This window comes from Macaca thibetana, chromosome 1 (genome assembly GCF_024542745.1).
Source record: "Macaca thibetana thibetana isolate TM-01 chromosome 1, ASM2454274v1, whole genome shotgun sequence".
In the NCBI taxonomy this organism is placed as follows: Eukaryota; Metazoa; Chordata; class Mammalia; order Primates; family Cercopithecidae; genus Macaca; species Macaca thibetana.
Window position 1 is genome coordinate 37,597,308 of NC_065578.1, and position 14,035 is coordinate 37,611,342.

The 14,035-nt window shown below is 49.2% G+C and overlaps 3 protein-coding genes across 6 annotated transcripts in view; 2 read left to right on the top strand and 1 right to left on the bottom strand.

The window, feature by feature from the left end:
- The window catches only part of SF3A3 (splicing factor 3a subunit 3), a 592,026-nt gene extending 586,780 nt beyond the window's left edge, over positions 1-5,246 (bottom strand). Inside the window, exon 1 of the mRNA XM_050799141.1 lies at positions 5,237-5,246. The gene's annotated coding sequence lies outside the window, so the exon portion shown is untranslated. The remainder of the gene's footprint in view (positions 1-5,236) is intronic.
- NDUFS5 (NADH:ubiquinone oxidoreductase subunit S5) overlaps positions 1-14,035 on the top strand; it is a 1,192,795-nt gene that overhangs the window by 703,355 nt on the left and 475,405 nt on the right. The window lies entirely within an intron of this gene.
- Positions 1-14,035, top strand: part of AKIRIN1 (akirin 1) — a 1,026,732-nt gene that overhangs the window by 568,459 nt on the left and 444,238 nt on the right. The window lies entirely within an intron of this gene.

The window sequence follows — 14,035 nt, forward strand, 5'->3', positions numbered from 1 at the left end:
CTGAGTCAACAAAGGTCTGATCTGATGGTTAATTCAATCCAACTGTTGGTCTAGAAGCTCTGTGCTTAGATTTTGGATCTGAAGAGCAATATTTGGAAACCCATCAATTTTATCCCCTTTGAGAATCCATAGCTAGTAACTAGGCCAGCAGAGGAGCCAGGAGTATTTCCTGTTTCTCTTACCTGCAATTCCAAGATATCCCATTCCCCAAACTGAAAGCCAGACTCCTGGTACCTACCAATCCTTCCAGCTTCTGGGTGAGCCCCTCCCCAGAAAACATCTGAGTCTGCTTCAACTTGTGGCTGCATTCCACCCCTGCCCTCCTAACCCTCCATAAATCTACATGTGCCTTAGTAAGGAATAAGGTGAGGAAAAGAGAAGGCTGGATGAGAGGAAAAGTGAAAAAGGAGGGAAGGGAACGCCCATTGCTTGAGCACCTTCTGGTTGTCAGGCATGATGCCACATGTTTTGTGTTTATCCCAATGCTGATAGAATCTCCCAACAACCCTCAGAAGCATTCTACAGACAAGGGCACTGACTCTGGGACTGTCACCAATGCACTGGTACACAGCTGGTAAAGGCAGAGGAGCTGGAATTAAAGCCCAGTTCCATGCAGCTCCAAACTCCTTCAACAGGTCTCTACTCTACCTACAGTGCACCAATACAAATAAAAATACGATGTCCAGGTATCTTGATTTGGCCAGAACAGTCCTGGCTTTTTTTTGGGGGGGGGTGGTTTTGGAGATGGAGCCACTCTGTGTCACCCAGGCTGGAGTTCAATGGCGTGATCTTGGCTCACTGCAACGTCCACCTCCTGGGTTCAAGAGAGTCTCCTGCCTCGGCCTCCCAAGTAGTTGGGACTACAGGTGCTTGCCACTGCACCTGCCTAACTTTTGTATTTTTAGTAGAGATGGGGTTTCACTAAGTTGGCCAGGCTGGTCTTGAAGTCCTGACCTCATGATCTGCCCCCTCGACCTCCCAAAGTGCTGGGATTACGGGAGTGAGCCACCACACCCAGCCTACAGTCCTGGCTTTTGGCAACTGAGTCTAGCAGTGAGGTGACCCTGAAAGTTTTGTTCTAGATATTACCCACTACCCATTATTCACAAACATTCCTGGGAGGTGTAACCAATTCAAAAACAAAAAAGACAAAACAGCCCAATTCGAAAATGGGGAAAAGATGTGAAGAGCCATTTCTCCAGAAAAGATATACAAATGGCCAAGAAGCACATGAAACGATGCTCAACATCATTAGTCATTAGGGAAATGCAAATCAAAACCACATTGAGATGCCACTTCACACCAACTAAGATGTCCATAAAAATGGTAAATAGTGAGCACTGATGAGGAAGTGGAGAAATTGGAACCCTTGTACATTGCCGATGGGGATGTAAAACGGCACAGCCTCTATGGAAAACAGTTTGGTGGTTCCTCAAAAAGTTAAAGATAGAATTTCTGTAAAGCCCAGCAATTCTATTTCTAGGTATATACCCAAAATATTTGAAAACAGACACTCAAATACTTATACATACATGTTTATAGCAGCACTATTTACAATAATGAGAGGTGGGAAGAACCCAAATGTCCATCAGCGTATGGACAAACAGAATGTGGCATATCCATACAATGGAATATTATTCAGTCATCAGATGGAATGAAATACAGATACATGGTAGGTGAACTACACATAGTACAAGGTGGGTGAACCTTGAAAACATTATGCCAAGTGAAGAAGCCAGACACAAATGGTCACATATGGTAAGATTCTTTTTATATGAAATATCCAGAATAGGTAAATCCACAGAAACAAAAAGCAGACCGGTGATTGCCAGGGTCTTGGGGGTGGTGGGGAGGAATAGGAATGACTGCTAAGGGGCAAAGGGTTTACTTTTGAGGTGACAAAAAATGTTTGGAAGTTGATATAGATGGTGGTTGCACAATATTGTGAAGGCATTAAATGCCACTCAACTTATGCTTTAAAATGGTTAATTTTATGTTATATTCTGTTTCAAACTTTTAAAAAGGGGTGTGGGGGAGGCAGGAGGAGGTCCCCAGGTTCTTTTCCTAATTACCGAGGTCCAGGGCCCAGCCTGGGAAATGAGAGGAAGGAGGAACTCAGAATTAATGAACTCCCCAGATGTGCCAGGAACAGTGATAGGTCTTTTACCTGCCTTATTTCATTAAATGCTCCCACTTTGCCAGACACAGTACCCCTTGCTTTGTGTTTATTATACATCTCTGGTTGATTCTCCCAATAACTCTGAGAAGCATATCCACAGGGCTATTATTCCCACTTTATAGATAGTGGGAATAATAAAAAAACAGCTGAGACTCTTTAAGTGTCAGGACCTGGTTTGGAACTCAAGCCTGTCTGACCACAGAGCTTCAGACTCTCATATCAGCAGGTGTCCCTGAGGGCATCAGTGAAAGTCATAGCCAATATTCTTAGAGCCACAGCCACAACTAGCATGGTCACTGGAGAGAAAGGGGAGGGAAACAGGGGTGTTGTATCGCTTAGTTGCGTTTACCTCTCAGCTCCCCTTCCCTGTCCTCTAATCAACAGGGTAGAAATATGGCCCCTTAAGTGTGAGTGTCATCCTCCACAACAGTGGAGACAGCAGCTTATTCATCTGAAGACAGAAAACTTGCCTTGGCAGCCTGAGGCCTGGGAGTTATGTCAGAACTTTCAGAATGGTTGGCGGTGCCTTTGCCTGTGCTGGTCCAGGTTCTACGCCGACTTGGAGGAGCTTTTTACTGTATCCGCTGGGGGATGCCCAGATTCTTCACAGGGAAGCCAGGTGTGCTGGCTGGAGCCAGCAGGGGTCAGAAGGGGCCTCCCTGGCTTCCACTGCGGCAGTATCATTGTCCTTCACAGGCCTTCTGTCCTCACAGGGCCTCAGTTAGTTTGTCTCTGTGGAATGAGGGGGGTTGTACTTCCAACTCTGAAATGTCGATGATTCTCCCTCAACACCTTGACATTTCCCGAGGAACTTGGCAATGGGATGCGGATATAGGTGTCCCTAAAAGCTGTGCATGAATCAGATCCTCGTTATGAAACCATACTGGTGTAAAGCAGAGAGCCAGGGTGTAACGTGAATAACCAGCCTCTAATTCATCACAAGCTTATAGATGTTTATAGAAGCTCAGAAGGAAGAGAAAGAAGAAAGGAAGGAAGCAAGAGATGGGGGAAAGGGTGGAAGGGGTTAGGAGCAGGTACTTGGGAGCCAGAGGTTGTCAGTTTGGAGTTGGCGTCTCTGCTCTCGCAGCATGACCTTGGAGAAGTCACTTGACCTCTCTCAGCCTCCATGTTCTCATCTGTAAAATAGGGATACGAGTACCCACCAAATAAAATAACCTATTTCAAGGGCTTACCAGTCCTGGGCACTTAATAAACTCAATCAAATATAAATTATTAAGCAAAGAAGGAGAGAGTGAAAACAGAAAGAATCAAAGGAGCGTTTTGGCGGGGGCAGGAAACCCTGATTGAACCACACCGATTGAACCACACTGATTGAACCACACTGATTGAACCACACTGATTGAACCACGGGCCTGGTATTCTCAGCCACACAAGCACAAGGAACATACCCAGAATCATAGAAAGGTTGAAACTGAAGGAAAGGACTGATTTCTCTTTCTCTTTCTCAAATTTGGGGATGTGAAGTCAAGAGGCAGACATGGGGATCCTCTTTAGGCCACCCCAGATTCCAGTTACTGCTGCTTATATTGCTTTGAAATACACCCCCAAACAATCAGCATGCATCATCCAGAAAAGCGCATTCCCTGCCCCACAGAGACGTATACTCTTGTGTATGCACACTCACAAGATCTTTCAAAATGCTCACTCGCACCTTGTCCCGCACACTCACATGCATCCCCAACAAGACTTGAGCACCAAGGTCAATGCCTCTCCTTGTGAGTGACCCTTTTATCACTTTGAATTGATTACCTTAGCATTATTTCCCTCCCCGAATCCCACTGATTCCCACCTCTCAGACTAGGTCCAGCTCCTCTGTCCCGGGCTGTCAAAGCCCTGTGCTGCTTCCTTGCACGGCACTCAGCATAGTTTATCATCGCACATGGATGTGCACAATTATTCGATTCGTGTCTACTTCCCCTCCTAGACTTGCTTCTGCTTCAACGCTTCAGGAATTAAGTCTGTTTGGCTCATCCTGCACCTAGCACCACGCCTGGCAAACAGTGACAGTTTAATAAATACACGTGGAATGTTGAAACGAATGAATGGCCACATAATAACGAGTCTTTTCAAACTCAAGGTCTCAACACCTCAGACCCCCATCCCTGACCCTGCCTCGCTGCAGGGACCTTGACCTTGCATGAGACCCCAGCCTCTGCTCTGAGTCCAGGGCCTCTGCCCTCTGCCTCTGCTCTTTAGCCTCCTTGGCCAGGCAAGGCCCACTTTCTGGAGTCCAGACAGCGTCCTCTTTCCTTCAGCAGTGACGCTTACAGCCTCTCTTCCGGAAGGGTGGGCAGGGATCCCACCTTAGCATTCCCCAGCTCTGAGCTGGGGTCACAGTTAGGATACAACTACTCCAAAGGAGTCTTCAGGCCAGTGACCCCTCTGATCCTTTCCTGATCTCCCTGCCTTTTTCCATCTGCCAAACTCAGCACTTTCCCTTCCTTCCTTTATGCCCTTGACTCAAGCCTCGGATTCATTTTTTAAAATATTTACATTTCCGCCCTTCTTCAGGGGACTCTGTCTGTCTAATAAATAGAACATGAGCAGTTGCTCTCACCTGACCCTGCGGCAGCACTGGGGGTGGGTGGGGCGGCGGGGGGAGCCCTGGCTGCTGCCATTCCTCTCCACACAGGCGCCCTGGTCAGACCCACTCCTTCCATGCAGCCCTGACCACCACCCACCCCCAGTCATTGTCTGATCCCCCTCCCAGGAGCCCAGCGGAGCCCTGCCCTCCCCCTCATTAAATCAGCGGCCACAGTGCTCCTAGAGATGCGACAGAGGCGGCTGCCTGGCTTCCCAGACCTGAGTGGGCCCAAGGGGTTGATTAGCATATTGTTGTAGGGAAAGAAGTCTGGAGTAATCCTTTTTTCCTATTGATGCTAAATAACATTACCTGAAGTTTCCTCCACCCCTCCAGCCAGCCAAAAGCAGCCAGAGAAAGCTCTGATTTCCTCTCCTGTTCTCTCTCTGGTCCTCAACTCCCCTCCTCCTCCCCTTCTCCCTCTCTCCTCCTTTCCTCCCCTCCATTCCTCTTCTCCCCGGCCCCCTTCTATCTTCACCTTAGCTCCATCCTCTTTTAAAAAATGCAAACACAGGAGCCACCAGCTCATCGTCTTCTCTGAAGATGCCAGGCTTCTGCCTGGCTTACAGCTGGGGGCGCCTTCACAGGACCAGTGCTTTGCTCTGCCTGGAAAGCCATGGGAATGACAAATCTTTGGACAAATTACTGATTTCTCATCTAATTTACATCCAATTAGTGTGAGTGAAATGAATCATGTGGTCAGCCCCTCAGGGGAAACATTGAGATAACAAATTCCCAGGGCTTCTTTCCTGGGGAACTGACGAGCCCTGGGGGAAGTCCATGATTTACCCCTCGGGTCAGAGGCCCCCTCCCTTCCCCCAGGCAGGTTACCCAGCGCATAGATCAACCCCGCCCCCTCCCAGCCACCAGGACAGGCCCCAGTGAGTTCAGGCTGGTAAAAAGGATGGGCTGGGTGAGGACCAGGTCTCACGTTGCGCCCCGACTGTGGAGATCCACTTCAGATCTAAGTGCAGCCGTGAGGCTTTGGAGCAAGTGTCAAGTCCTGGGCTGGCGGCCCTCATGCCTTGGATCTCCACCACCCCCATAAGGACGTGGAGAGGTAGGCAGTCCCAGGCTGGTGATCCTAACTGGTGTTTTGCTGCCACTCACCGCATCTCAGGCCCCCGTTTTCAATACTTAACACAGTGGCTCTTAACCCTCACGACAATGACAACATACTCTAGAAGACTGGCACTACCAGGGCCCTCTGCTTTACAGGGAAGGAAACTGAGGCCCAGACAGGACTTAGGAAGCTGCGAGGCTGAGAGTTTTGGACACCCGCAGTGTGATCTCAAGAGTCCAGGCACTTAACCATCAGGGCTCCTTCTGCTACCTGCATTTTGCAGAGGAGGAAACTGAGTCTCAGAGTGGTGTGGGGGAAGTCACTGCCCAAGGTCACGGAGCGCTTTTTGGCAGATGAGGAAGGTCAAGTCCAGTGCTATTCCTCCGCTTGCAGCTTCCTGTTGCTCGGTGAGCAGGACAACGTCAGAGCACCTCTGACTCCAGGGAAGTGGAAGCAGCTTTCGGGGTGAATGCGGATGGATGGTGCGAGGCCGCCACCACTGCCAAGAAAAGAAACACACCACCGCACACCTTGCCATCCCTGGGTCACCACTTCCTTCTTTGTGTATGAAGAGCGGCAGGCGGAATTCAGCAATGTTTTTCTAAAACGAGAAACATGGCTTTCCGAAATCGTTTGAAGTGGGAAGACTGGGGCGAGCGGGCGGGGCGGGGCGGGGCGGGGCGGGGCGGGGAGGGGGGCGAGCGGGCGGAGCGGGGCGGGGGCACGGGCTTCTTGTCTGAACAGTGCAGTGGCTGCATGTTTGGGGTGAGCTTGATCTTCCTGTGTAAACTTGTTTCTAGTCTGCTATTTAAAACCTGGCATATGGATGGGATCTCAGCTTCCAGTACTGGCAGTTCTTAACATTCACAGCGACTAAATAAAAAGGGAATTTTAAAAACCAAATGCAGTTTTACCCCATAATGAGGCAAAGAGAGAAGTACTAAGAAGTTAACAACTCCCGAACTTAGGCTCAGCCAACCCTGTAAATGTGGGGGCCTCTGCAATGCAGTGTGGGGTTCAGAGGAAAGGAAAAACGACATTTTCTGAGCACCTAAAGTAGGCCTTAGCTTTCTGCGCTGGGGGCTTAGCCCCAGGGTTAGGATTAGGGTTAAGGGGATGGCCTGCATAGTCAACCACCAGGTTTTGAAGCCCAGCTCTGTCACTCACTACCTGAGTGACCATGGAAAAGTTACTTTACCTCTCTGAGCTTCCTCAGCCGTAAAACAGGCCTTAAATAGGAGGACCCAACTCACAAGGATGCCAACTCACAAGGATGTTTGCAAAGTGTGTAGCTTGATGCTCTGCACATACTAACTGAAAAAACAAAAACAAACCAAAAAACCCCTGTAGTTATGACCTGCACATCTGCTGGGGCAGTGAGGATTGTTTTTCCCATTTTCAGCTATTGAGGCTGCAGAGGATGCCATTTGCGCATGGAAGGGGGTGCATCTCTTTCGAGGGCTGAAGACAACCTGTAACCCCAGGAATGGTAGGCAGAGTAAGAAGAGAGGCCTGAGATGGTTAGGGAGTGAAAACACTGAGAACAGGTTCTGGAAAGAAGGAAGGGGCTCTAGCGGGCATGTGACTTAGGTCACTACAGCCAGGAGCACAGTCACAAAGCTCCTGGGGCAGCAACCAGCTAGATTCCTCTCTGGGACCCCAGTAACAACAATTATTACGTGCTTACTATGTGTCTGGCACTGTTTCAAATACTTTACAAGTTTCGTTTGCTTTCGCTTAAGCCTCAGAATGGCTCATCGAAGTGGTTATTATTATTTTTGAATAGGAAATCAAGGCTCAGAGAATAAAGACCCAAGGTCACACAGCTAGAAAGTGAGTGACAGGGCTGGGTAGTCAGGCTCCTTAAGTAAGCCTGCTTGGTTTACTGCCTCTACCAGCACAGGTCTTGGCACCAGGGGCATTTTGTAGCAGAGAATAAGTAATTGTCCTGGGGGGAAGGTAGAAATAGCCCCTTATGTCTAAGTAGACAATCAAGTTAGCTGTCAGCCTCATTCATCTCATTGGGGCAAAGGCCCCTAAGACTCATTCAGGACTGCTTGCAGAGTCCCTTGACAATCAGACCACACCTCTTGAACAACCAGCAAACAGCCTGTTCCCTGACCACCCCCACGAGGGAACCAACACTCCCTAGATGTGTGTCCTCAGTTTCCTGATCTGTAAAATGGGAAGATCATGATCCCTACGTTCTAAAACTGTTAGTGAGAATTGAGTAAAGCAGCTAGAACTGTACCTGGCACAGACTTCTCAGTTCTGTTGTAACCAATGAGGACACTGACGTTCTGAGTGGTGGAGCGACTTGTTCACCTGCGCAGCAGCAGATGAGATCAATATCACAAATGTTTCCTTTGAACACTGCTTGGTCAGCAGGGCTGGAAATGGGGCCATGCATGTTGCTGGGGAAATTGTCTGGGGCACCTGATGGGGGAATCCAGTGATCTGAAGGACCACGACCCCAGTGATGGCTTGGGTCATCTTTGACTCATTTGTCTCAAAACACATGGATGAACGCCCCTGCTTCTCAGAGGCTCCTCCAACACACGTCCCATCCCAATTCTCCATCTCTCCAGAGCATCCCTTGGGAGGGAGAACTTTGTCCTGACTCAGAGATTCGCCCCAGGCGCTAAGGACTACGGGTTCGGAGCTCCTGCTTCAGAGCCTGCCACTGTCAAGACTTATGGCCGCCTCATCTCTCCCCCTCGCTGGGTCTGGCTACATCACTTATCTCCCTGACGCTGACCTGCCAGCAGCTGCAGGAGGCTCTCTCCGGTAAGATTTGATTAATGAGGTTCAGCAGCAACAAATCAGTCTTATGGAGCAGCCCTCCCCTCTCTGGGACACACTCTCACAACACCCGCTGCATACAAACTGCCCAGCGGGTGTGCGGCTGCTCCCAACCCTGCCTGTCAGCAGCCCTTGGCTCCGTGGCCCGAGTTCCATGGGCCGGACCTACCTGGAACTCACAGCTCACCCACCAGTACCCACTGCACCCATGTGCAAGTAAGAGGTGCTCATCTTGTCTTCAAGAGAATCACATCTTAAGATCATAATATAATAGTGTAAAAAATAACAGCTACGAGTGGGGAGGATCATCTGAGCCCAGGAGGTCAAGGCTGCAGAGAGCCACGGCACTCCAGCCTGGGTGAGGGAGTGAGACCTGTCTCAGAAAATAAATAAATAAATAAATAAATAAATAAATAAATAAATAAATAAAACAGCTACTATTTCTTAACCATATGCAAGGCGCTTGCAATCTTGTTTAATTGACAACCTTTTTGAGTGAGGATTTTATTATTCCCATTTTAAAGATGAGGTAACTGAGATGCAGGTGGGCTGGTAACTTGCCCAAAGTCACACAGTTAGAAAGGGGAAGAGCTGGGATTTGAACCCAGGCATTCTGGCCTGGAATCATACTTCCTTGCATGCTTGAAACCTTACAACCTTTTGGAAATATGATGAAAGTGATAGTCCTTCTCCTAGCAAAAAAAAAAAAAAAAAAAATTCTCTTATCTATACACCCATTGCTATACAATTTCAGCATGTGCCGATATACCCACCTTGAACCCCATCCATGGTCCTGAGAACCCCCACTCTCACTCACTGTAAGACTCAGTCACAGCCTTTCCTCCTTGGGGCCTCGGTCTCCCCTGTAAGGAGAGACTCTGGGGGATCCTACCTCCAAGGGCTCATCCCTCTCCCACTCTCTCTGTCAAATGCACAATACCCAAGTCCTGCATCCAGGTCTCATCTGCTCTCTCACATTTGGAAAGTTCTCGTCATTGGAAGGCAGAATTGTTCTCTCTGAATTTCCAACCACTGTATGTGCGTCACCATCCCACCCCACCCTTTCTCCTTACCCCCCAGTTTTATTGGAACTGTTTGTTTCTCAAGCAGTTACAGGAAGCCCATGGCGCGTCGAGGTCCATCCATTCCTTTGCAGCATAATCTACACATCACTCAAGTGCATGCCCCTCCAGCCACTGGTGACCCCATGTCACCTTCCTGGGAGCTTTTCTGAAGTGAGTGCCCTGCTTGGCTGCTCCTTGTTCCCCTCCCTGCGCGCACCCCCCCCCCCCCCCCACCCTCCTCTTTCCCCTGGACCACCAGGCCTCGAGTCACACCCTTTCTTTGGAAGGTGAAAGAACATTGACTTTCCCCTTTGTGTTCCCCTCTTTACCTTCCCCAAAGCCCTTACATCCCAGAAACATTTGTCAGAGATTTGCCAATAGTCACTTTTTCATCTGCTGGGGCAAGAGTCATCTTTGCATATAGATGTTTTGTAATAGATGCTGCATTGATTATGTAAAGTTCTTTTGGGAATCGCCTGGCCATTTCTGGGTCCTCACTGACCAGTTCCACCTCCACCACACATCTCAGATCTCCTGGGTCAGGAGTGCTGAGCCACCTGAACCAGAGACTGGGGGAAGGGGCACAGCCCCAGATATGTGGGGACTAACGGCTGTACCCATCCAAGATGAAAGTGCATGGCCCACTCTTTTCTGGATGGGCTAAAGAAGGAAGGTCCATTTCATCTGCATATGGCCTGTTCCTCAGTTGGAATTATAATGATGACCCTGGTGATGAGCATTTTTTGTATTTTGCAGTGTAGAAAGCAAAGCACACTCCTCCGTTAGTTCATTCTACGCTCACAATCACCTACATGCAAGGGGTTATGATCAGGCCCACTTTAGAGATAGGGAAAGTAAGGCACCGAGAAAGGACTTGTGCAGGAATGCGTGGTTCACACCTGGCTATTCCTGCCCTTGAACCCAACTCATAGAACTGTCAGATCTCTACTTTTTCTCTTACACCATTTTGCTTAAAATCTCATTTGCAGAGAGTGGCATTTCTAAGGTTCTCTTAGATTTCCTCCCCAAGTCTCAGTGTCCTCCAGGAGTATGCAGGGAACAGCCCGTGGTTATGTGCATGTGTGCTGGGGAGAGGTGTAATGATCCATGTGCGGGACATTTGGGAGGGGTGGGAGTGTGTGGGTACGTGGCCCTGTGCAGGTTGAGTGTGCATGTGTGTGAGGAGGTGGTTGTGGGTGAGTATGAGCTTGCTGGGTGTGGGGAGGTGAGAGCACACTCTGCACACCCGTGGGGGTGTGCAGTGTATGTTGTCATGGGTGTGAGCCCCCGGCCTGCTTCCTCCTCTGATGGCTCACTCTGCACTTTGTCTTCAGAGCCCAAAGCCTGTGGGTTCAGCCTCTTAGGACAAGAAGACTGGGGCGGATCACCATTTGCAGACTATTTGGGGATGACTCTAAAATAGACACTGTAACGAAAGTGCTCAGCCCTCCTCCAAACAGGCTCCCCCTGCAAGCTGGGGTTGTGGTTCAAATGCTTAGAGTTGGTCTCTCCAAAGCGAAGTGCCTTTGAAGTCAGTGAGCAAGTCACCCTGAAAGGAGGCACAGCATGTCTTCTTGTAGGTGCAGGATGTGGTCACAGAAGGGTCACTGCGGAATAAGGCCAACAGTCCCAACTGGCAGAGATGGAGGGAAGAAGGATCAGGTGTGCAAATCCCTGTGGGACACAGTACCTCTGGTCACTGTGCCCGGGGGTCATGGGGAAGTTGGCAGGGAGATCAAGGCAGCTCAGCTGGGCTGCTGAAGATCTTGTATCCCAGGCAGGCAGACCTGTTTGTGGGGTCTAGCGGTCTGCCTACCATCTGAAGGCATGAAGGTCCTCAACCCTTTTTCTGGCGAACCTCCAGCTATTCAACTAAAGAGGTCCGGAGGGGCCTTCTCATTGAGTGAGCACTGAGACAGCTCACAGAGAGGCCTGGACGTCCCCCCACCAGCCCCCACCATGATCTGTGCACTTGCTAGCTTCCAAGTGGACCCAAACACTCTGAAAATGGCCTCTAAACCATTCATAACACTGAGTCTATAACTGAGCTGCAGGCAGGAAACAAGGTCCAGTCAAGCTGGTGGAGTGCCCAATGTGCCCAAGCCAGCAGATGGCAAAATTCCCTTTCTGCCTGCCCCCAAGTTGGCATTCCCTGCAGCAACTTCGGAGCATCCCCTGGAGCTTCCTGCTCTGGCTTCTACCTGCACTTGGCACCCCCACGTGCCAGTTAGAGTCACACCTCCCATTTAACCAGAAGCACATTTTCCAGCTTGTTCTTCCACCAGGCTGGGCTCCAAATGCCTCTTGTGGTTGTTTCCCGAAATCAAATCCAACCTCAAAGCATGAAGATTTGCCATTATTAAAGACGAGCAAAAGCATATGCCCCAGGCTCTGGAGAGAATTTCTAATGAGGATTCCAAAGATCACAGCCGGCTCACGAGCTCTTGGAATCCAACGGGCCCTTAGCAGTCATGGAGTCCTCTAATTACGCTCCCCGAACATCCCAGCTGTATCCGCCACCATGCCTGTGCAGCACTGCTCCCACGACAGTCATCTGTGTGATGTAGAGATGGTGTTTAAAGTCGGCGAATAAAGGGAAAAACCAAGCATGGTCAAAATTATCCTTACAAATCCCTTAGGAGGGAGACCAGTATACCATCTCTCGGTGAGTCCAACACAGCTGGGTTTTCCTTCAGCGTCGGAACAAATCGCTTTTCTTTGGGTTAAGCACCAGATGAGGTTGTTGACTTGATTTGAGGGGCCACGTTACATAAAGGATGCATGTCTTTGAACACTAGAATCACCCTCAGGGTGATACTCACAGGAAGAGAGGCACAGAGAGCCTAAAAGCCACTGGGGAAACTGCAGGATCCATCTCCCATCCTGTGCTTCTCCTTGAGTGAAATGGGGGTCAGAATCCTCCGCTTCATTCTCCATACACACCTTGTTGTTGTTAGTGTTGCTGTTATGATTATTATGCTGTGTGCATATACATTACTATGCTGTGTTCGCATATATGTTATGCTGTGTTCAAATGCATGGAGTACAATCTCCCTGGAAGATTCATCTCTGGCACCACAATATGTTTACATCCGGTTGGGCACAGTGGCTCATGCCAGTAATCCCAGCACTTTGGGAGGCCAAGGCGGGTGGATCACTTGAGGTCAAGAGTTCAAGACCAGCCTGGCCAATATGGTGAAACCCATCTCTACTAAAAATGTAAAGATTAGCTGGGCATGGTGGTGTGCACCTGTAATCCCAGCTACTGGGGAGGGTGAGGCAGGAGAATTGCTTGAACCCAGGAGGTGGAGGTGGCAGTGAGCTGAAATCACACCACTGCACTCCAGCCTGGGTGACAGACCGAGACTCCGTCTCAAAACAAACAAACAAGCAAATAAAAAACAAAAACAAACAACAACAAAACGAATATATATATCTACATCCTTCAGGGCTGCTCGTGCATTCTAAATGCCACTTCTTCCAGGAGGCATTCCCTGATTGCGTGGGCTGAAAGTGGTGTCCCCCAACTATGAACTCCCACAGGACGTTATCTGTACCCATCTGATGATGACTGATGCCACCCTGTGCCTCATATCACAGTAACTATGTGTGTATCTTATCTCCCCAAGTATGTCGGGTCCTTGTCTGCTTCACCTCCAGGGTCCTGACAATATTTGGCCCAATGTCTCCCATATATGCCTTGTCAATAAACCTTGATTCAAAGACTAGATATATGAATGAAGGAAGGAAGGAATGAATGAATGAATGATGAAAATGGCTCATCTTGGGACACAAAAACACCTCTCCCTTCTGATACAGAAGCTCTGTACTGCTGGATTCGGCACAGGCTAGAGCAAGGACTTCCATGTTGACCTGACCCCGTAGATTATATTCCTTTGAGAAATGTCTTTCCATGTCTTCTCCAATCCCTTCCTCTCCTCTGCTAAGCTGCCTTCCCTGACCAGATTCTTCACATTCTTTTTTTTTTTTTTTTTTTTTTTTTGAGATGGAGTTTTGTTCTTGTTGCCCAGGCTGGGGTGCAATGGTGCGATCTTGGCTCACTGCAACCTCTGCCTCCCAGGTTCAAACCATTCTCCTGCCTCAGCCTCCTGAGTAGCTGGCACTACAGGCACCTACCACCATGCCCGGCTAATTTTTGTATTTTTAATAGAGATGGAGTTCCACCATGTTGACCAGTCTGGTCTTGAACTCCTGACCTCAGGTGATCCACCTGCCTCGACCTCCCAAAGTGCTGGTATTACAGGTGTGAGCCACCACACCCAGTTGAATTCTTCACATTCTGGTGCATCCAGTGGCACACATTT